General features: G+C 35.1%; 1 protein-coding gene across 1 annotated transcript in view; it reads right to left on the bottom strand.

The window, feature by feature from the left end:
• The window catches only part of TMEM135 (transmembrane protein 135), a 240191-nt gene that overhangs the window by 160531 nt on the left and 56855 nt on the right, over positions 1–22805 (bottom strand). The gene's annotated exons all lie outside the window — the stretch shown is intronic.

The raw sequence follows: 22805 nt of genomic DNA, 5'->3' as shown, positions 1-22805 counted from the left end.
AGAAAAACACCTATAAACTAAAATAATCTCGAATATAGGTTAATAAGTAACTTATTAATAAATAAGATGGTACTAAAATGTCACAGACCTTGAGCATTATTAATGATTTTTTTAAACAAAATAATGGGCAGTATAGAAAGATCTGGCTTATAAAAATCTCTTTTAAAAAGCAAATAAGTTTCTTTAATACATTTTTAAAGCTACAATACAATTTATATCATTAAGTGCCTAATCAGTCACCATTTTTTATAAATTAATTTCCAGGGCTTCTCTTATCAAGCTCAACCTTCAGTGTTCCTCCAAACTTCTTCTTCTGTTTGAGTTCAAGGATAACGAATAAAAGTGACTATGCATGAATATACTGGACTATGGTCAGTGGTCTATTCTAGACTTCCATTTTTCTAGCTATTTGTATGACTAACTCATCTGCCAAAGCCTCTGTTGTAAAAGTAATGTGCCATTACAAGTACTGCATCCTTGGTTGACTAATCTGCACAATTACTTCCATATACTGTATAGATATGTCCCTCAGTTTGCAATCAGCATCAGTATTGTTTCTTTTGCTCTTCTTATTCACAGTTGTCTGTAACACATTTTAAAACAGCTTAAGTGTTACATTGTAGTCCATGATTCAAACATAAACAGCTCAGTGAATAGCTTAGAGAAAGCCCTACATTCCCACCAATAAAATTTTACCTTGTCAGTACAAACTACAACTCACTGACACTTGGAGGAAACTTTAAAAAGCAATCTCAGCCCTGTGGACTAACATACTGACTGGCAGAAGAATGTTGATTTTATTTTCTATACTTGGGCTCGTAAGCCACATTCTAAGTAGGTTTTTTTTCCCTTAATTAAATAAGAATTTTTAAAAGGACTTCAGAAGGTCCACATTATCTAAGAATAATTAAAACCAAAAAAAAAAAAAACCCACAAAGAGAATTCTGGTTGACTTAAAACAAGGACTAAACTTTCAGAGTAAATAGTGAGGAAATGGTTTAACTTGAAAATAAAGCTAAATTTCAAAATGTTTCTTCAGCTGTTAACTGCCAGGTCCACACTTCCCAGTGATTTAATTTGTTCATAAATACTAATTTTTAGGGGCTTCATGAAATGCTGTATCTTCTACAAGACCTGCAATTTCATTCCCCAATGATCTGTATTGAACTTGCACTGAATTGTCAAATGTCAACAACAGACTGACAAGGACGATGACAATGCTAACCTAAAAACTGGTTTGAGTAAGGACTAGTGAATATTTTGTGTTATACTAATTCTGGCTATTCTATATATCCCAACAGCAGTGATCTTTTTTTTTTTTCCTAACATCTTTATTGGAGTATAATTGCTTTACAATGGTGTGTTAGTTTCTGCTTTATAACAAAGTGAATCAGTTATACATATACATATGTGCCCATATCTCTTCCCTCTTGCATCTCCCTCCCTCCCACCCTCCCTATCCCACCCCTCTAGGTGGTCACAAAGCACTGAGCTGATCTCCCTGAACAGCAGTGATCTTGATAATTAGAACTCCAACCCATAATACATCTGGGTAAAATAATAATAATAAATAAAATTCAAAAAAAAATAGTAATAGTAGTAAAGAAAAGGAAGGGAAAAACAAAGTCAGACGATATAAAATAAAAGTGAATACTTCAAGTCCAAGTTCAACTGGCCACCCCCAACTTTAACTATTTATGATTTTAGTTATTCAGCTGAGTTATCACCAGAAATCTATATAATATGCTTGTATATTTTTTGTCCAGCTTTATTGCTGTCTAATTGAAATATACTTGAAACTTGTGTAAGTTTAAGGCATACAATGTGATGATTTCATATACATATATATAATGCAAAATGATTACCACAATAAGGTTAGTTAACACCTCCATCACCTAACGTAATTACCTTTATTTATCTTTATTTATTTATTTTTTATTTTTTTATATACAATGGAATATTACCTTTATTTTTATGGTGAGAACATTTAATATCTACTATCTTAGCAACTTTAAAGTATATAATACAATATTGTTAACTATAGTCACAATGCTATAAATTAAATCCTCAGAACTTATTCATCTTATATTCAACTTATTCATCTGGAAGTTTGTATCCACTGACAAGCATCTCCCCATTTCCCCCACCCTCCCAGCCCATGGCAACCACCATTCTACTCTGTTTCTATAAATGTTTGCTTTTTCACATATAAGTGAGTTCAAACAGTATTTACCTTTCTCTCACTTATTTCACTTAGCATAATGCCTTCAATATCCAACCTAGTTGTTCCAAATAGCATATTTCCTTCTCTTTTATGGCTGAATCATACATACATACATACATACATACACACACACACACCACATTTTCTTTATCCATTCATTCATCAAGAGACACATAGGTTCTTTAAATATCTTGCTATGCTATTGCCAATAATGCTACAATGAACATGGAAATGCAGGTTATCTCTTTAAGATAGTGATTTCATTTCCTTCAGCTCTATACCCAGAATTACAATTGCTAGATCACATGGCAGTTCTACTTTTAATTTTTGAGGAACATCCATACTGTTTTTCATAGTTGCTACCAATTTTCATTCTCACCAGCAGTGACAAGGGTTCCCTTTTCTCCACATCACTGTCAACATTTGTTATCTCTGGTCTTTTTGATAATGGCAATTCTAAAAGGTGTGAGGTGATATCTAACTGTGGTTTTGACTTGCAGTTCCCTGATGATTAGACAGACTGAGCATCATTTCATGTACCTGTTGGTCATCTGTATATCTTCCTTGGAAAAGTGTCCAAGGTTTGTTTTGTGACCTAACATATGGTCTATCCCAGGGAATTTTCCATGTGCTCTTGAGAAGAATATCTTTTCTGCTGCTGTTGGATGGAATGTTCTGAAAATATCTGTCAAACACATTTTGTCTATAGTGTTGTGTCCATTTCATCTATAGTCCAACGTTTCCTTACTGATTTGCTGCCTGGTCTATCCATTGTTGAAGTGGCATACTTAAGTCCCCTGTCATTGTTGTACTGTTGTCTATTTCTCCCTTCAGTCTGCTGGTTTCTTCTTAACATATTATGTGCTCCAATGATGGGTGCATATGTATTTACTCTCTTGATGAACTGACTCCTTTATCATTACAGAAGAACCTTCTTTGTCTCCTCTTAGAGCTTTTGACTAGCATCATTTTGTCTGATTTAAGTATAGCTACTCATACTCTTTTTTGGCTACCATTTACACAGGACATCTTTTCCATCCCTTCACTTTGAGCCTATATGTGTCCTTAAAGCTAGAGTCTCTTGTAAGCAGCATATAGTTGAGTCTTGATTTTTTACCCATGTCTTTTGATTAGTGAATTTATTACAGTTACACTTAAACTAATTATTGATAAGTAAGGACTTACTAATGCCATCTTATTATTTTCTGGCTGTTTTATAGTTCCCTGTTCCTCTGTTCTTCTCTTGCTGTATTCCTTTCTGAATTAATGGTTTTTTGTACTGTTTTGCCTTGATTCCCTTCTCTTTATCTTCTGTGTGTCAACTGTAGGTTTTTGCTTTGTGGTTACCATGAGGCTTACATAAAATATTTTATAGATATAACAGTCTATTGTACACTGTACACTTGTTAACAACTTAACTTCAATCACATACAAAAAAAACTACCATTTTAGTCCCCACGTATTTTATGGTTTTTGATAACAAAATTTACATCTTTTTATATTGTGCATACATTAACAAATTTTTGTAGCTATAGCTATTTTTAATACTTTTGTCCTTTAACCTTTATAACAAAGTTAGATTGTTAACACAACACCATATTACAGTACTAGTATTTGACTGTATACTTACCTTTACCGTTTGGTTATATATTTTCATATGTTCTCATGTTACTAATTAGTGTCCTTTCTTCTCAGCTTGAAGAAGTCCTGCCCTCAATTCTTGTAAGACAGGTCTAGTGGTGATTAACTCTCAAGTTTTGTATTTTGGGGGGGGGTTTGGTTTCTTTTTTTTTTTTTAATTTTATTTTTGGCTGTGTTGGGTCTTAGTTGCGGCATGCAGGATCTTTGTTGCTGCATGCAGGATTTTTCATTGCAGTGTGTGGGCTTCTCTCTAGTTGTGGTGCATGGGCTTTCTAGTTGTGGCACATGGGCTCCAGAGTGTGTGGGCTCTGTAGTTCTGGCGTGCGGGCTCCAGAGCGCGTGGGCTCTGTATTTTGTGGCATGTGGGTTGTCTAGTTGAGGCACACGGGCTCAGTAGTTGTGGCACGCAGGCTTAGTTGTCCTGTGGCACGTGGGATCTTAGTTCCCCAACCAGGGATAGAACCCATGACCCTGGCACTGGAAGGCAGATTCTTAACCACTGGACAACAAGGGAAGTCCCAAGTTTTGTGTGTTTTGGAAATTCTTCATCTCACTTTCATTTCTGAAGGACAAGTGCCAGGGAAAGTATTCTTGGTTGGCAGGGTTTTTTTGTTTTTTTCTTTTTTTCTTTCAGCACTTGGAATATATCATCCCACTCTCTCCTGGCTTGCAAGGTTTTTGCTAAGAAATTTGTTGACAGCCTTATGGGGTTTCCTTTGCACGTAGGAATTTTTTTTTCTCTTGTTGCTTTTAACATTTTCTTTGTATCTTTGATTTTCAACAACTGTATCATAATACGTCTCAGAGAAGATCTCCTTAAGTTAAATTTGTTTGGGGACCTATTAGCTTCATGAAGTTGGATTTCTAAATCTCTCCCCATATTTGGGAAGTTCTCATACATTATTTCTCCAAATAAGCTTTCTGCTGCTTTCTCTTTCTTTTCTCCTTCTGGCACTCCAATAATGCACAGATTGTCTCTTTTAATGGTATCCCATTTTTCACATAGACTTTCTTTACTCTTTTTCATTTGTTTTTCTTTGTTCTCCTCTGACTTGATTTCAAAGGTCCTTTCTTCTTCCATTTCACAGATTCTTCCTTCTGCTTAATCCAATCCAGTGCTGATGAGCTCTACTGCAATTTTCATTGCATTCCCTGACTCTTCAACTCCAGAATTTCTGTTTGGATCTTTTTTATAATTTCTCTCTCTCTGTTAAGCTTCTCATTTTGGCCATGTATGGTTTTCCTGATTTCACGGAACTGTCTTTCTGTGCTTTCTTATAGCTCACTGAACTTCCTTACAACACTTATTTTGAATTTTTTGTCTGGCAAATTGCAGGTCTTCACTTTGGGGGGTTCATTAGTGGAAAATGGTTCCTTTGGTGGTGTCACGTTTCCTTGATTTTTCATGTTCCTTGAAGTTTGCTTTACTGTCCTCACATTTGAAAAAGCAGTCACCTCCTCCATTCGTTACTGACTTGCTTCAGGAGAGAAATACCTTCTGTCAGCCCTATTAGGGATTCGGAGGCTTTCACAAACCTCTTCTATGGATATGACTGCTCTACTCTTCTCGTTCCTTCTTATGAAAGAATTCTTAAGCTTGAATGCCTTCTCTCATTCCTGCAGAGCCAACCTCCTTACGTTTTCCCTAAGGTTGTGCTGAATGTTTACGTTTGTGGTTTCTCCCGGACCCACAGAGTCAGGCTGGCCTTCTCTGCACGCTTAGCAGCCATCTGCAAAGGTTCATTCTCACCACCATCAGGAACAGGCATAAGGAGCCAACTACAGTGTGGGGGCATGTGTGGGTGAGGGGCACAGAACGCTAAGGATGCCCATGGGTCAACTGGGAAATCCGCAGGCAAGGCATTCCAGCAGCTTCTAAGCAGGCTTCCTGGTAGAGTCCGACACATGGTCAGTAAGATCTATGTTCCTTTAATGCCCTTGGAGAGACCTACCTGCCACTCTCCCATCTTATTTTCTCTTTCTAGAACAGCCCACCACATCTCTCAATTTATCTTTGAGTGTTTTCCATCTACAGCTTTTGCTCTATTTTCTACACAAGAACCTATTTCATCTTTCAGCCTTTCATTTTTATGAGTTTTTAAATCAATCACATGTTTTACTTCTGAGAATAACTTATTTCTCTAACTGCTTCTTTCACAAAGAAATCTATTCTTATTTTGTGACTACTATATTTTCTCAAAGTTCTCTGAAGACATTTTTTTTTCAGGTTTGCTCCCACTGCTAAATTCTGTTTTCTCCCAAATTGAATGCTTGTTCGGTATGATCTATTTTGTGCTGTTCATTTTCTCGAAATGCCTGGTGAAACTTGTTGTATACTCATGTTTATGAATGAAAAACTAGGAGGATGCACACACACCAGAAATGTCCACTGCAGCAGCAGTTCTGGGGTTGTTTGCCCAACACTGTCCTTCTCTGAATGGGAAGCCAACTGTCACATTATATACATAAACTAGGAATACTGACTGGCAGACTTCATTTGAACAGAGTGAATATTGAGCAAATAAACTAGCCAAGAATGAGAGCTTCCCAAATGCTCAAAATCCTTTAATAAATTTTACTCCTGGATAAAGTTACCGTGAATCAAGCCCTCTATTTTGGGGAAATGACTCCACTGTTCCAGATACACTCCTGCTGATTCCTGCACATTTTCAAGCTCCCAGTTTGCAGTCTCTCCAGACTTCTACAGTGAAGAATGTTTCCAACCTCTCCTGTAGCATTCACCTGTGAGTGCTAGACTGTAGTTTATTCCTCCTTGGACTTTTAGTTATTAGGATTTTAGTTATTAGGATTAGAATTCCAGTTTCCAGAAATTCATTAAAATCTCTAAGTCTACTGCAATATTTTTTAAGACTTCTTCCTTTTTGCAAATGTTTACTACCATTCATTAAAATTTGAGAGAAAGGAGGGAAGGGCATAAGTAGTAAATGACTGTGCCCAGTCCACCACCTAGGACACAATTGAGTGTTTTCTTTCTCTTTCTAATAGATAACTTGTTATCAGGTGACACTGTCTCTGTATTGCAACCTATATTTCAGATGCAGACTAACCGAATAATCAATGTCTCTGATCAGTCTGTAATCTGACTTCAGTGTCGCACAGTGACATTGAAAACAAATTCAGTGACAAGGCAAACAAGTTCACGTTTTCTTTGTTTTCTTGCGCTTTCAGGACAAATTAAGATTTTTTTTTTGTAATATCCATAGCATAAAAGAAACATTTCCCCAGGGAGCAGAAATATTTTAGCACTTCCAAATCCCTCAGATAAGACAAATATTCTCAACTCTTATACCTTCCATGTTTCACCTCAGTAAAAGAGAGATAATTAAAAGTGCCTATAAAATGTTTAGTTACATTTCTAAAATGTTTTGAGCACCCTGGAGGAAAGACAGTAAGTATAATTTATCATACAGTATTATCAATGACTATATTTTCATTTCTAATTCAAAACTACTAAAACAACATAAAAACAGAACATCAACTCTTCTTTATCTAATCATTACTTTATAGACCCTGGGGGAAACAAGAGTTAAATGAATTCTTTTTAGATAGCTAAATTTAGTTGAATTCTCTACCAGGATGCTACAAGACCAGATCAAACTATAAATATTTTGTTCTAAACTTAAGGAAACTTGCTGCCTTCATAGTATACAAGTTTTCCAACTTGTATACTTTCAGATATACAAACACAGATAACATTTTTCCATGGAAACACAGATAACATTTTTCCTGGAAACACAGATAACATTTTTCCATACTGTGAAGACTTCACAAACATGATCAAAGTCACAGTCACAACAACAACGACAAAAACAATAATAAAAGCAAACATTATTGAGATCTTCCTACTCACTAGTAAGTCTTTTATATGTATTATCTTATTTAATTTTTACATTATTACTTTGTGAGGTAGTAGCTATTATGATCCCAATTTCACAGCTGAGAAAATGGAGGTAGAAGTAAAATGGTTTGACCAAGATCATCATACAACCAGTAAGTAAGGAGCAGTGGCTGGAAAGTCTTTCTTAATGACAAAAGCAAAGTATTGAAGTAATCCTGAAAAGATCTCAGGGTTCCCAGATTAATAATCAGGGGCCACAGATTCAAATGGCATGAACACTAACTGGTGAAACCACTGATCCCAGGGTTTAAGTCTCCAGATTCCATACCAGTTTGCTTTCTACTCTTCCATGTTTTCTGTCTCTTAACCTGTACCAGGTTGCTGCCATAGTTCCAGGGACAGAAAGTCAACTTAACACTAACAGCTACAATAAACCAGATCCTGTCACAAGTGCCAATTTTATGGAATAGAGCTAAATCTTTTAAATATCTTTATTAAACTTCTATTCGTATTAACCACCTAACAACAACAACAAAATAACTGTAGAGGTAAAATAATAAATGCCAGACCTGAAAGATTCAGGTCTGTGTGGTCAAAGTACATTTTAGAATAAATGCCTTTTTCTTTCCTTTTCACTTTTTTCCTTTTTCATTTCTATTTTTCCATAAATACTTCACAAATACAATATCAAGTTTTAGTAAAAGTAGCCCTTACCTGCCTCCTGTAACTTTTTCAGCAAAATGAAAATAACAAAGTTCACTGTCTTTCACCAAATGGCATTTACAAGTTGGGCCAAGACTTTTCATCCTCTGCTTTGCTAATTGTTATTAGAGGTGTGAAGGGCATGCCTTAGAGACATATTCCAAATGAGGCACTTTTCTCCTACACATTAAACCCATCTATAGATCTTAAATTTCTTCATTGTACTGCTCAATTTATTGAACCAATTACAGTGTATCTTATGCCAGAGTGCAAAAAATTCCAGAATACATATATTGTAGGATACATCTAAATGTAATTTCTCAAACAATGTATCATTTCTGACAAGCAATACAATTAACTGTTAGTTTAATAAGCTCATGTTATGTTTACGAAAGTTGCTAAGAAGTACCACTAAATGGTACAAGATTTACTGGTAGAAAAAACAATCATAGACCCCTTTTATCACATGCCATTCAGTCATATATTTTCACAAATGATGCAAAATCTACATCTTTTCTTCCAAAAAATTTAACATATAATCCATTATTTTAAAATTAAGGTATTTAAACCCTTAATTAGTAAATGCGTTTTTACCCCTTACATTTACATTTTCTTTAAGAATGACTTAAGCATTTTAATAATTTTATATAGATGATTAAAAGATGATATTTAGCCTTCTAATTAAATTTGTATCTCACAATAGGTACATGCATGATAAATGCCACACTATAAAAGTCATAGTTCTGGGCTTCCCTGGTCGCACAGTGGTTGAGAGTCCACCTGCCAATGCAGGGGACACGGGTTCGTGCCCCGGTTCGGGAAGATCCCACATGCCGCGGAGCAGCTGGGCCCGTGAGCCATGGCCGCTGAGCCTGCGAGTGCGGAGCCTGTGCTCCGCAACGGGAGAGGCCACAACAGTGAGAGGCCCACGTACCGCAAAAAAAAAAAAAAAAAGTCATAGTTCTTTGCTTCTGTTTTTAAAAACTACCAAATATTACATTAGATCATACTTTTGGATATGAAAATGCAAAAAACATATGAAAATCATAAAAACCCAGTGGAATACTGTTAGATGACCAAGGAGCTACAAAATTTAGTAAAGCAGTAAAAGAATTTTTTTTCAGGACTTAAATTGTTGGCTAAATGAATATAAACTAAATCAGGGGTCCCCAATCCCCGGGCCACGGACGCAGGATGTGAGCGGCGGGTGAGAGAGCAAAGCTTCATCTACCGCTCCCCATCACTTGCATTACCGCCTGAACCAGCACCCCCTTCTGTGGAAAAATTGTCTTCCATGAAACCAGTCCGTGGGGCCAAAATGGTTGGAGACCACTGAACTAAGTAATTTATTTTTCCTTTGATTTTAAAATGCAACACACTTGAATAATTTAATTCCTAGAAATACAATTAATGCTCACCTCTTGACAAAGTGACATAAAATGATTTAACACAGAAGTGTATTGAGTTAATGTCCCATGCTACTGTCTAAAGCTGTCACAGCAGTGCTAAATTTTTTTAAATACTGCCATTACACTCCAGACCTCCAGATTTAACCTTAATTAAAAGACCATAAATGAAAACAATCATGCTCTGTACTGCAACTGTTGCCACATTTAAGGATTGTTTTTAATACCCATTTTAAAAGTCTAGGTTCTTAAATGTCACCAACCAACAACATTTAGGTAGGATACAGTAGCCTAGAAAAAGCACTAAACCCAGCTAAAACCTGAGTTTTCAATATTACCTTATCATATATCATCAATATGAGATCAGAAGTCACGTATCCTTCCAAACTCTGTTTTCATAATATACAAATGGTATAATAAAAGCTATCATGCCTATTTAACAGGGTGGTTTCAGTATGTTAAATGCAAAAAGTATGGGAAAAGCATTTATTAAAGCAATAAACATGACACTATGCAGGTATTATTCATTAAATACAAAGCATTCTGGTTATTCCTGCAGGAAATTATAAAGACAGACATAGAAGACAAAATCCCAGACTCTGAAGAGCTTCTTTAAGAAAAAAAAAAAAAATACTGTAAACCCATATATGAAATATCTGAAAGGTTTAAAAAAATTACACTGCATTCATTATTCCCTTTTAAATTCATGACCAAAAAATATATATACCCTCAACAAATATTTCTTGGCTTATCTAAGGAGAACAGAGAGAAGGTAAAAAATAAATTCAGCATTTCTTCTTTCTTCTTCCTTGCTGGGAGTGCCACTTCCCAGCGCTGATCTGCATACACTCAATAGCCATGTTAAGGACAGCTATGGTTCCAGACTTCATTAACAATGATTTGCATAGTATAGATTTAGTAAAAGAATACAGAACTAGCAAAGTGAATACCTAGATTCGAGTAAATAAGGCATCTATGGCAGGTCCAGGTCCCAGAACCTATCTTCACATCAGCTTTCAGGCAAGCATTTTGGGAAACTAATCACACATTATGAAAATGACTATGCAGGGAAAATGACTTCCCTGGTGGCGCAATGGTTAAGAATCCGCTGCCAGTGCAGGGCACATGGGTTCGAGCCCTGGTCCAGGAAGATCTCACATGCCACGGAGCAACTAAGCCCATGTGCCACAACTACTGAACCCATGTGCCACAACTCCTGAAGCCTGCGCGCCTAGAGCCTGTGCTCTGTAACAAGAGAAGCCAACACAATGAGAAGCCCACGTACCCCAATGAAGAGTAGCCCCCACCTGCCACAACTAGAGAAAGCCCACACACAGCAATGAAAACCCAACACAGCCAAAAATAAAATATAATAAAAAATAAATAAATAAATAAAATAAAAATCAAACAAAAAAAGACTATGCAATGCTAATAACCCAGATATTATTTCCTTTTTGGAACAATGTCTGTAATTTTAAAATGTATCTGTATTAGTTACCCATTTTATCATAACATACACACACACACACACACACACACACATCTTAAAAAGCAGTCAAAAATAGAGCTCTATGTGCAATCAAATATTTCTTTAAGTTACTTATTTATTAGAATGATTATCACAGTAAAGAAATATTAGGTTTAAGGACTTCTTATTCCTCTTGGACCACATTAATTAATCTTCACAATAATCACCAAAAAAATAATATACTAATTATTTCATTTGACAGATGAGGAAACTGAGACAGAAGGTAGTAAGTAGTAAACCAGGATTCAAACTGATGAGTGCCAGTAGTACTCACCCAGTCATGAGAATCAAGAATATCTCCATACATTGCCAATATCAATCACTCCTGGGGTACAAAATCACTCCTCCTGACTGAAAACCACTGATCTAGTTTTACGAGAATTTTAATGAGAAATGAATATTGAATTTTATCAAAAGTTTATTCTGACTCTATTGAGATGATTTTGTTTTTAATCTGTTAATAAGTCAATTACATTAACTGACTTCTGAATGTTAAGCTAAATTTGAATTCCTCGGCTAAACCTCACTAGGTCATGATATTATTCTTTTAATATAATATTGGACTGATCTGCTAAAATTTTGTTAAGAATATTATATCTAAATTCATGAAGGATTCTGAGTTTGTAGTTTCCTTTTCTTGTAATGTCTTTGTCTTGTTTTGGTATCAAAATTCTGCTGGCCTCAGAGAATGAATATGGAAGTGATCGCTTCTCTTTAACTTTCTGATACAGTTTCAGTGGAATAAGTAGAACTAGAATTACTTCTTCTTTAAATATTTATTAAAACTCACCAGTGAAGCTACCAAGGCATGGAATTTTCTTTAGGAAAAGGTTTTTAATTATGAATACAATTTCTTTAGTAAATACAGGGCTGATCAGATTACATATTTCTTCTTGAGTGAGTTTTGGTGGTTTGTATCTTTTAAAAAATATAACCATTTCACCTAAGTTGGCAAATATATGGACATAAACTTGTTCGAAATACCACATTACCGTACTTTTACTACCTGTATAATCTATAATGATATCACCTCTCTCATTCCTGATATTGGTAATTTGTATCTTTTTTCTTCCTCATCTGTCTGGCTTAGAGGTTTATTAATTTTATTCATTTTCTCAAAGAACTAGCTTAGGGTATGTTGATTTTTTCTTTGGTTTTAATATTTTTTTCACCTATTTCCACTCCAATATTTATTATTTCTTTACTTCCTCTTACTTTGGGTTTAACTGCTTTTCTTTTTCTAGTTTCTTAATTGGAAACTGAAGTCATTGACTTAAGACCTTTCTTTATTTTTCTAAACAGGTATTTCATGCTATAAATGTCCTTCTAAGTAGGCAGTAAATATATCTCACAAATTTTGATATGTTATGTTTGCTTTTTCATTCCGTTCAAAACACTTTCTAGCTTCACTTTTGATATCTTCTGAAGTACATGAGTTTTCAAATATTGGGGGATTTTCCAGATACCTTATGGTTCTAATTTAATTCCACTGAAGCCAAACAATAAATTGTATGATATGACCTGAATCCTTTGAGACTTGTTTTGTAGCCCAGAATATGGTAAATTTTGATGACACTAGAAAATAATTTTCACTCCATACTGTTGTGTAGAATACTCTGTAAAGGTCAATGATGTCAAGTTAGTTAATAGTGTTATTCAAGGTTTCTGTATCCTTAATGATCTTTTTACATTCTATATCAAGTATTGAGAGAAGGATGCTGTAATCTCCAAGTGTAATTGTGAATTTGTGTATTTCTCATTGCAGTTCTGTCAGTTTTTGCTTTATTTATTTTGAAGCTCTGTTATTAGATGCATAAACATTTACAAATATTATGTCCTCTTAATTCATTTACCCCTTTACTGTTATGAAATTACCCTCTTTTTCTCTGGTAATATGCTCTGCTCTGAAATCTACTATGTCCAATGTTAATATAACCACTCCAGCTTACTTCTAATTAAGAGTGAGCATAATATACCTTTTGTCAAACCTTTTACTTTTAACCTGTTTTACTTTAAATTTATTTGTCCCTTTACTTTTAAAGGGGCTTCTTGTAGATTACATATAGTTGAGTTGATCTGAGGTTTACAATACACATCTTAAAATTATCAGTCTACCTTCAAGTGATTTACACAATGTCCCATATAGTATAAAAATCTGACATTACACTTCCATTTCTTCCCTCTTGATCTCTGTATTATTGTTGTTAAACACTTTACTTTTACATATGTTATAACCCTCACAAACTACATTGCTATTATTTTTACGGTCAATTACACTTTTTTCATTTGTTTGCTTTTTGTTTTGTTTTGTTTTGTTTTTGCGGTACGCGGGCCTCTCACTGTTGTGGCCTCTTCCATCGCGGAGCACAGGCTCCGGACGCGCAGGCCCAGTGGCCATGGCTCACGGGCCCAGCTGCTCCGCGGCATGTGGGATCCTCCCGGACCGGGGCACGAACCCGTGTCGCCTGCATCAGCAGGCGGACTCTCAACCACTGCGCCACCAGGGAAGCCCAGTCAATTACACTTTTACAGGGGGATATATAAAAAAAGTATCTTTTATATCTATGCAGATAGTTACTATTTCCAGTGCTCTTCATTTCTTTGCGTAGACCTAGATTTCCAACTACTATTATTTCCCTGAAAACTTCTTGACAAACTTTAACATTTCCTCTAGTACAGGTCTGCTGGTGATGAATTCTTTTAGTTTTTGTATATCTGAAAAAGTCTTTACTTTGCTTTTGTTTTCTAAAGATATTTTGCCGGGTATACAATTCTACATTGACAGTTTTTTTTTTTCAGTACTTTAAAGATGCTGCTTAACTGTCTTCTGATATGTATTGTTCCCAATGATAAATTTGCTGTCGTTATTAATCTCTAATCATATGTATGAAATTTTTCTCTCGCTGCTTTTAAGATTCTCTCTTTCTCATTGGTTTAATTGACTATTATATGATTAATTTCCATCATGTTCCTTGTGCTTGAGGTTTGTTTATGTTCTTGGATGACAGTGTTTAGAGCTTTCATCAAGTTTGGGACATTTTGAGTCATTATTTCTCCAGATGCTTTTCCTGACCCTCCCTCTCACTCTCTCTCACTTTTAGACTCCAATTGTATGCATATTGGGCCAATTCAAGTTGTCCTATTAGATCACCAATATTCTCTTCATATTTTTTATTTTCCCTTGATGTTTCATTGATAGTTTCTATTACTATGCCTTTGGGTTCACTAATCTTTTCTTCTGCAAGGCCTGACATGCCATCAATCCTATCCTGTGTATTTTTCACTCATATTTTATAGCTTTCATCTCTAAAAGTTAACTTTGGGTGTTTTAAAATATCTTCCATATCTCTATTAAACATGTTCAATATTTCCCCTAGCTTCCTGAATATATGAAATACCATAAATATTATTGTTTTGATGTCCCTGTCTACTAATTCTATCACAGGTATCACTTCTGCGTTGATTTCAAATGATTGGTTTTTCTCATCATTATGGGTCATATTTCCTGACCCTTTTCATGCCTAGTAATATTTTATTGTATGACAGACATTATAAATTTTACCTTGTTGGGTGCTGCACATTTTTGTACTCCCATAAATTTTATTTAGATTAGGTTTGTTTTGGGACTCAGATCCTTTCAGGCCTTGCTTTTTTTTTTTCTTTTTTTTTCTTTTTTTTCCAATTTGGGGCCAGAGCAGTGTTTAGTGTAGGACTAACTTGTGCCCCATATTGAGGTAAAATCCTTCTAAGCAGTCTTCCCAATGCCCTGTGAATTATGAAATTTTCTACTCTAAGTGGTAGGAACAGCAACTATTCCTAGCCCTGCATGAGCTCAGAGGATTTTTCCCTCTAATGGGTTTTTCTGGTTCTTTCCCCAGCCTCAGGTAGCTTCTTCTCATGCATTCACTTATCAAAACTGAGTTGAGTACTCATTGGGACCCTCTGTATCCCTCTGGAGTTCTCTACCTTTCTCCTCCACTACATGCAAACTCTGGTCTCCTTGGACTCCTAGCTATGCCTTGTCAACTCTGGGATATAGCCAGGCTCTGCCTCAGTTCAACAACCCTGCTCCATGGCCCAGAAATGCTCTCCAGGTAGTAAGCCAAGCAAACACAGGGCTCATCTCACTAGCTTCTAATCTTTCACGGATCACAGTCCTTCACTGATTAACGTACAATGTCTTGAAAACTGTTGTTTCATTTATTTTGTCTGGATTTTTGTTATTTCGGGCAGAAGAGTAAATCTGTTCCCTGTTATTCTAATTTGGCCTGAATCAGAAGTTGTCAATTACATTAAACATTTAAACACACTTGTTTTTACACTTCCAGATAATTCCAACACACGAAGTCTCTGTAGGTCTGCTTCTGTTGTTTATTGTTTCTGTCAGATCTTGATCTTGGTGCCTTGTTCCCTTGTGTACTTGATTATTTCTGACTAATATACAAAAATTATATGTGAAGGACTTCCACTTCTGTGAAGATCAGGTATACATATTTTCCCTATTCCTCCCATTAATTACAAAAACCCTGGACACTATATATATATATAACAAATATTTAAAGACTGAAAGGTGGAAAGAAGGCAGCAGACCATCTAGAGATCTTGTGATCCAAAGAATGACATGGTGGTAAGTACCTAGATTTTCTCTCTGCCTTGAATATCCCAGTCTTAGAGTTAACAAAACCTGCAAGCCAGAAATGCTACTAGGCACAAATAAAAACCTTCTCTGTCTTCCTAAAGGACCAGGCAAAGGGCAGCCTATGAAAACAGACAATAATCATTCGACTCCAGCCAAACACCTCAGAAAAAACTGTGGCCCAACCCCCGTCACAATGGCCAAGTGGACAGCCTAGACTTCCACCCTCACAAGGCTGTAACAAGGCACCCGAACACCCCCAATGGGGAGGAGTCAGGGAAGACCAAGGAGAGAGCTGGGACCTTCATCCCCATCAGCTGAAACTAGGCCTGGGCTCCCCTACCCCCCACCAGGGGTGTTAGTACAGACCACGTGCACCCAGCAGTAGAAGAGCCCCATCACCCTTCAGGTGTCAACAAAAGCCAAATGTTTATTGTATGATTTGTTTTTTATTTTGCATTCTCTTCTCTTACACACTGCCTTCCTTTGTCTCTTTTATTTATATTCCTTTGTAAAATTCTGCTTCCTCACATCTGCTTTTTTTTTAATGATTTACATTTGCCTCTTTCAATTTTTTGACATATTTTTATATTATCTTCACAAGGTAAATAGAAAATAAAGCTGTATAAAGAGTAGTTATGATAAAAACTCATGCCTAAAGAAAATTTGCACCCTTTTTTCCTTTGGTCTAATTGACCCTGTAGTGGTCCTTCAAGCCACTTAGAGCAGAGTACCTACTAGCTTCAAAGTCAGCCTCCAACCCTAAAATCCTTAGGATGAGTAATCAAATCACTGAAAAAGAAACACAGGACAAAGAAGCACAAGACAAAATTATTTCCTAAAGTACCAGTAAATCTACCTCCAAATGAACTACTAGAATAATGATATTTTCTCAAGTTCTGAGCCATTCTGTCCTTTTGCCAGAAAGTATCGGATCTAGAACTCCATCTTCTTAGCCTTTATTCATGCACATCCAGAGAAATTCACAAAATAGTCATGTATAAAGATGACTATCACCATATTGATTGTGATATTGAGGAGCTGGAAGCAATCTGGAAATCCATCACTGGAAGAATGAACACGTAAAATGTAGTAGATGAACTAGATGGTAGTAATGGTTGCACAACTCTGTGAATGTACTAAAAACCACTGGAATGTAAATTCCAAAGGGGTAAATTTTATTGTATGTGATTTATATCTCAATAAAGCTATTATAAGGTATATACAGGGGACGGATATTCTGGCATACTATGCAGCAGTCAGAGCAATGCAGTGGAAGGATATAAAGCAACACACATAGGTCTCGAAAACATGCTGTCAAGTTCAAAGTAAATACAATATGGACAGATCTTCAAAATGCAGTATTAAATTTTCCAGTAAAAGAAAATAAGAGGGAGTCTCTAATAATTCCCCTTTTCGTGCTCTGTGTCTACCTTTGTGATCAAGTGGGCCATGACAACTTTCAAGAATCTATTCACCTTGGATAACAAAGTATCTCAGCTTCTACCAAATGAAGATAAGAGCTCAACATTGCCAAATGTTATATTGGGTACGAGAAGCACATTCCTCAATGTGACTCAAAGAAACAGAGTAAGAACAGCGAGAGGAATAGCATCCCTAATTCTGGTACTTGTTTAAAAAAAAAAGCATCCAACAAACGAATCTACTAGCTCAGGAACTCAGCTGAGGAAAGATCCACTTTTGTTTTGTTTACCTTCCTTTGGGAAAACAAGGTCATTTGGTTGGCTTAAAGAACTTGGGTCTCAAGGCTAATGGAAGGGGGTGGGGAAAGAAGAAGCACAGGTATTATGTTCACCAACTTAGAAGAGAAGGGTCATTCTCTCTCATCTTTCCCATTTTCTAGAGTACTTGCTTTCAATCTCCATTCATTCAAAAATTATTCATTGAACATATGATTCTAAACATTGTTTGTAGGTACTAGGGATGTCAGTGAATAAGCAAGAATTCTTGCCCTTAAGCAGCTTATATACAGTGAGGGAAGAATGACAACAAATAAGAAAATTTAATTTTAAAATTCAAAATTTAATTTACTTATATGTGCCATGAAAAAGATTACGAGTTAGAGAGGTGAGGTGAAGCTGCTTTAACTACGATAGGAAAGGAAGGCCTCTCTCAGGATGTAACAATGGGTTAAGAACCATACAAGGAGAAGATACTAGCCAAGAAAAACCTAGGGAAAAAGATTTCCAAGCAAAAAAACAAACAAACAAAAAGCAAGTGGTAAGGCTGTAAAGGACTAATAAGCTTCAAGTAGTCTACAGACAAAAAGAAATCCAGTGTAAAGAATGAGAAGAAAGTAGATGAAGTCAGAGAGGTAGCAGCCTTGTGAGGCATTTAATTGTATCCAGGGTGCCGTGAGAAGTGGGATGGGACGGTTTTTCTGAACTTTAAGCAGAAGATCAATAAGCTCTAATTTGTATTCCCAATGACTCTGACTGCTATGTGGAAAACAGACTATATAAGACGACAGGAGTGGGAGGATGTAAACCATTCAGGCTATTCAGACAGCTCAGGCAAGAGGTGTTAGGGCTCAGATTCTGGTTATAACTGTGTAGGTAATGAGTCACTGTAAGATCCAGAGTATACTTTTGAAGTAGAATAAGATTTTACAATGGATTGGACCGAGTATAACGTGAAGAAAAGAGTTAAAACTCCTAAGTTTCTGGCCTGAGCAACTGGATGGATGGTTGATGTCATTTGCTGCAAAAGGAAGGCTTAGGGGAGCAATTTAAGAGACAGTATTTATAATCGTTTTTTGAATTTAATACTTTCAGTTTATTATTTTTCGAGTTCATCTGTCAAATTTCTCCAACTAGCTTACAATCCGTTTTGTATTTCTTTTGTATCTTCATGTGCCTAGCATAGCTGATGTATAATCAATACCTGCTGGATCTAATTAAATTGAAGTGGTCTTACAAGAAAACTTATGAATCAACATTTTCAAACCTTATGTTTGAAAAATCAAATACAGATGTTTTAATCAAAGACACTGCATGTCCAAAATTAAAAAACAAATGCTAGAGACAAGCCTGTAGGTATATGTTTACAATTTGAAAATGCATGCATTGTTGAATGCTTGGTGGCATAAAGCAAACTGCAGAGAGAAGTTTTCAAAGGGAGTTAACATAGAAAGATTTTTTAATGTCATAAGTTATAATTAAATGAAACAGAAATGAACTAGAACTTGACAGCACATCCTAAATAACTATTAGCAGCAAATGATAAATTTTGAAAAACTGGAATCCTCAGTCATTGTTACAACCAACGAAATAAAGAGAAATCATGTAAATGCAAACTTTTAAGTATTCTCCTTTAAACCATACTGTGGCAAAGTTGAATGCTAGCAGCTTATGTTCTTGTGGGTAATTGGCTCTGGCATATTAGCCCCAGGAAAACACTTCCATCATCTTCTAGCCATATCTTGGGCAAATGCTAGAGAAAATATTTAATTCTTTATTTCATACCTTTTCTGTGTACCTTTTATACATTTTGCCCTTTAATAACTAATTATCTAACAATGCTAAAAATCTTAAAAAATTATACAATTTTTAAAATTGTACACTTTTCTTTCTAAAATTTGCTAATATAGAACAAGAAATCAATGACATTTTCACATGGGTATTAATTAAATTATATTAAATTGTAATTAAATTGTAATTAAATTATATTATATTAATTAAATTATATTATATATTAAATTAATTAAATTATATTAAATTTAAAGACTTTGTAGTCTTTAAAACTGCTAGTTTAATTATAATTTATGACATTTATAGCTAAGGCTATAAATTACTGAAGTCTAATAACTGAGACTTACCAGGGCTTCCTGATATATATCATGAGTAATAAGAGTAGCCCAAGGGAAGATCTTATAATAACAAAAGCATTAATAGAGATGTCCCTTATTTAGAGTATGTAGCTCTCTACCTGCCCCCTACAACACTAACATAAACAGAGCATATATTCACAACTACATAGTATAAACACTGTCCTGTTTTCTGTTTTGAGATAACTATCAATGCTAAAAAACAGAGATAAGGCTTACATCTCTCTCTCCCTCAGTAAAATATAGGGTCCTCGGAAGCAGGGACTATACCTTGTTTATTTTGGTAACCCCAATTTCACCAACAGTGCCTAACAGAGTAGATACTCAGCAAATGTTGCTTATTCTTTTTTTTTGTTCCTAAACCTTGGCCTCAACTTGGCAATCCTTGGAAAGGCAACAATTTTGTCCTGTGATCACTAGTGACACATCTCTAAGATGGAGCTACCTCCAATTCCTCTTCTTTCTTCAAGGCTCAGGTCCCACGTAATTCATAAAATCTTCTCTGATTTCCCCAGCCCAAAGATAACTCCCTTTTCTACAGTTCTAAAGACTGTACTGTCTAATCATATATTTGACATGAATATACTATCTTGGACTATTTATTACCTATTCATTTTAAATCCAAATCTAGATATACCTTATTCCCTCAACTAAATTAATTTCAAGGACAGAATAATGGCTATATTTGTGTCCAAATACATAACAAAGTGCTCTGCACTCAATAAGTGTTCACTGATAAAAATAAAGACAAAGATGATAAAGGTAATACAAAACCAGTTTTGCATATTTTTCTATCAGGTATTCACTCAAAGGCATAGCAATGCCTTTGAAATTTCCTGACCAAAACAAGGAGTGGGTAACTGTCACAGCCAAAACTAACAAAATGATATTATTACTAACTAAAGAGTATTTTACTGTCACCCAACATTTTGAGTAGGACTGTATATATGTGTATATGTATAAAATCAACCCAATATAATGAAAATATAACCAAGAAGTATGTGAAAAGGTAGGATTACACCCTCAAAAAATGATTATTTAATATCATAAGCAATCAAAACTATATGGCATAGTAACAAAAGTCACAAAACAGTATGCCCCCAATTTTTTTTTTAACGGGTATATAATGTGTAATGTGAATGTGCATCTATGTTTGTGTATTTATATAGGTACACTGGAGGAAAGGGAAGGGAATAAAGAAATAAACACTAAAATGTTAGTAATTACTACACAGTAAAGCTACAGATGATTTTTACTTTCTTCTTCATGTTTTTCTCTACTTTCCAAATCAGAAACACATACCTAAATACAATGTATAATTTTCTTAAAATAAAACCTCCCAACATTTAGAAATTTTGTCGTTGATGTTAAAATAATCCAACAATCTCAACTTAGTCTAGTGAGCAACATAATAGAGTTACAGAACAAAGTTATTTCTTAAGGTTAAACTCAGTCTCTGAAAGTATTTCTTACCTATTCTGCACTAACCACCCTCTTAGTTAAGTAATAGTTATACAGCAATAGTATAAATAAAAGGCTCTATTCAGAGGAAGGGACGATGAAGATACTAAGACTATCATTAGTATCCAGAATGTATCATGTACAAATTCATTTCCTTTGGACATAGTCAAAAATCCATGTAAAAAATCCATGTGTAAAAGCCTTTGATCTCATTAAATTTTTAAATTACAGACCCTGGCTGACAAAAGATAAAAGACCAATTCATATTTTGCACTTTCTGAAAAACTTGCCTAATACTGACATTTATTAATCTGGACATAAAAAGTACAAATCTACTTAACAGACAATTGTTAATGTTAAGTTAACACAAAAAGTTTCCCATTTAGAAAGATCGAGAGATTCAAAGGTTTATTCTAAATTGGGAACACTATTAAAACAACATAGTACAGCCACTCTGGAAAACAGTTTATCAGTTTCTTTAAAAACTAAACATTCAACTACCATACAACCTGGCACCTACACTTCTGGGCATTTATCCCAGAGAAATAAAAACTCATGTTCACACAAAAACCTGCACATGAACATCTATAGCGGCTTTATTTGTAACAGCCAAAAACTGGAAACAAGCCAGATGTTCTTCAATGGGTGAACAGTTAAATAAACTAGTACAGCCATACCATGATATACTACTCAGCAATAAAAAGGAATGAACTACTGATATACCGAACAACTTGAATCTCCAGAGAATTACGTTGAGTGAAAACAGCTAATGACAAATAGTATGTACTATATAATTCTATTTATACATCATTCTTGAAATGATTATAGAATTTAAAAAATTACAGAAATAAAGAATAAATTAATGGTTGCCAGAGGTTGAGGAATGGGAGGTAAGGGTCAGAGGGAAGTAAATGTAGCTACAAAAGGGCAGCATGAAGGATCCCTGTGAAGGAAATGTTCTCTATCTTGACTACAGTAAATATCAATGTAAATATCCTAATTTTGATACTACTACAGTTTTGTAAAATAATACTATTAAGGGAAACTGGGTAGAGAGTAACATGAGATCTATTATTTCTTACAACTGCATATGAACCTATGATTATTTCAAAATAAAAAGTTTAATCTTAAAAAAAATACAGTATTTTTAGGGCGTTTTCCAACATTGATTATATTAATCAAAATCAAATATCTTCTCTCCAGGAATTTCCAATCTAAACAAGGCAACACAAAAAAAGTTTGTCGAAATTTACTTAGAATTTAAGATAAATGTGTAAATACATATAGTATTTCAGTATTAAAGTATCACCATGTGGTAGTATAGAAAAGCATGTGTATGACTAAAAGAAAAAAAAATGCATTAAAACTCAAATCTATTCTAGCATGCAGATGTAGTATTTTTAAGTTTTTTACAAAATCAGAAAGGAAAGCAGCACCTAGCATAGTTTGGTGCTACTATTATGGTTTCCACAGCACCCTATAATTCATCTTCCAGTCCTTT

The sequence above is a fragment of the Lagenorhynchus albirostris genome, chromosome 9 (assembly GCF_949774975.1).
Source record: "Lagenorhynchus albirostris chromosome 9, mLagAlb1.1, whole genome shotgun sequence".
NCBI lineage: Eukaryota > Metazoa > Chordata > Mammalia > Artiodactyla > Delphinidae > Lagenorhynchus > Lagenorhynchus albirostris.
This window is presented reverse-complemented; position numbering and strand designations above follow the sequence as displayed.